The sequence below is a fragment of the Mus pahari genome, chromosome 2, assembly GCF_900095145.1.
Source record: "Mus pahari chromosome 2, PAHARI_EIJ_v1.1, whole genome shotgun sequence".
Lineage (NCBI taxonomy): Eukaryota > Metazoa > Chordata > Mammalia > Rodentia > Muridae > Mus > Mus pahari.
The window spans coordinates 89,581,811-89,584,318 of NC_034591.1; positions in this window are offsets into that span (position 1 = coordinate 89,581,811).

The window sequence follows — 2,508 nt, forward strand, 5'->3', positions numbered from 1 at the left end:
CCCAGGCTTGGTAGGCAGATATAAGCTGCCCTTCTCTCCCAACATTCCACAGCACGTGCGTGGGGTGAGGGGCCTCCTGGACAGCACTGTTGGTTACCTGGATTTTGGCTGCTCATTTCTGAGAATTGCAGCACTGTCTCTCTGGAATTGGCTTTCAAAGGGCTTCCACAAAGACCTGAAGCTAAATGCTGGGGACCTGCATCCTTCCCTTTCCTTTCTGTACGCACCTGAGTCTCCTCTCACGTGAAAGATTTTTTTTCTACTTTAGTGCTGACTCACTATGGTTTTGTTCTTTGAATTATTTTAAACTGCACTTTTCTATTTTTGCTTACTTCTGTTTTAATTTTTTTAGTGTGTGTGTGTGCGTGTGTGTGCACGTGCATGTGTGTGCATGCGTGTGTGTAGGTCAGAGGACAAGTACAGGCGTCAGATCTTTCTCTCCACCTTGTGGGTCCTAAGGACTGCATTCAGGTTACCAAGCTTGGCAGCAAATGCCCTGACCTGTTGAGCCATCTGACCAGTCTTTAAATCCTTCTGTTTTCTGGAGCTGGACCTGTAGCTCAATTGGCAGAGTGAGACAGAGCCCTATGCCCAGTGCCCAGACTAAATAAAGCTGGAAAGGTGGTATATGCCTGTGATCCTAGCACTCAAGAGGTTACAGCAGGAGAGTCAGAAGCTCAAGGCCATAATAAGTTGGAGGCCAACCTGGGCTACATGAGTCTCTTTGTCTCAAAAAGAAAAATTATTGTTTTCTAATTTTTTGTTTCCTTTGCTTGTTCCTTTCTGGATGTTTATTTTGTATGGGATTTTAAAAACATTTCCCCAACATTTTATTTGATTTTGAATCCATTTTTCTCTTTTTCTTCCTTTGACCTCCCCCCCACCCCCCCATACCACAACAGGTACTAGTTTTAATCTGGCTTTCCTTGTTTCAGTCAGTATGGTGGTGTTCTTGGGTGTTAACTTTTACACACCTGTGAGGGATTTTTGCTTTACTTGAAGTGGGAAGATATACTTCTAATTTGAATCTATGAGGTGGGAAGATACAGCTTTAATCCAGATAATTTGATATAGGAAAAATCCATCTCTACTCTGGGCCACACCTTCTGCTGGAAGCCTACATGAGGACATGGAATAAGGAAGCTTTTGCTCTTTGCCTGCTTGCTCTGCCTTGCTAGCACGTCTGTTCCTTTATTGCCACTAGAGCCTGCTTTTTCAGGATTCCTGAAAAAGAATCTATGCTGAAGACTAGCTGAGACATCCAGCCCTATGGACTGCAAAAGTATTAGATTCTTGACCTTCCATTCATAGGCAGTCACTGTTAGACTAGCTGGACCATAGCTTGTAAGTCATTCTAATAGATTTCCATATATATATGTATTATATATGTATATGCATATGTATATGCTCTCATATCTATATATATGTAGATACAAAACTTTACTACAGAGTGAATATATATTATATATTTGTCTCTATATAAGTGAGTTCTCACTATGTAGTGATATATTTTGTATCTATATCTATAGAATGACTATATATATATATATATATATATATATATATAGAGAGAGAGAGAGAGAGAGGAAGAGAGATTCTATAAATTCTGCTACTCTAGAGAACCCTAATACTGTCAGCTTTTATTAAAATTACTTTACATTTTAAATTTTTATATTTGTTTTATGATTTCTACTGTTAGTCTTTCCATCTAGTTTACTTTCTGAACATGTTATTTTAGCTTTGTAATTTACTTATTGTTTTATATGTGGGGGCACATATGTGTGCAAGTGCTCATGTATGTACAGGTGTTAAGGCCAGAAGCAACCTCAAGTGTCACTCCTCAGGTGCCATCCCCCTCGTTTGAGACAGTACCCCTAATGGCTCAAGTGTATAGGGCCAGAAGGACAATTAGGAAAATTAAAGCCATATGTAGCTAATAAAGCCATAAATTTAGGGAAAGTGATTTGTTGCAGCAATGGAAAACACAGAATATCAGTCCTCCAATCTCAGAAACAAATCATAAAATAAAGAATGCTTCGGAAAAAAATTTGAAAGGTCTAGGAGAAGCCCCAAAAACCGTACAATCAGGAATCTCAGTCAGACATGGGTGGTTTATTGAATGTATACACTAATACTGATTGATTGGGACTGTAGCTCAGAAAGGCCTGAGCCATGGCACTGAACATCTTCCTCTGTCAGCTTAATGTTGGCTTAGATTTAAAAAACCTACTTTTAATAAGGGTTCTTAAACACTTTAATCTCCCTTCCAGCCCAGCACCCACCAGGAGTAGTGGAAAAGAAAGGTTATTAGGATATGGGAGAAGTAGACCTGTTTACAGATTGTTCTTTGGAGAAAATCCAATCTGCATTGCCAGGAAATCAGCAGGAATCAACAGCATAGGCTTGATCCACTTGCAAACACTTCACAAATATATGAGCAATTCAGTTCAGTAGTGTCAGGATAGCAAACACGAATCAGCAGCAGTTGCATGCATGACCCAGCAGAAA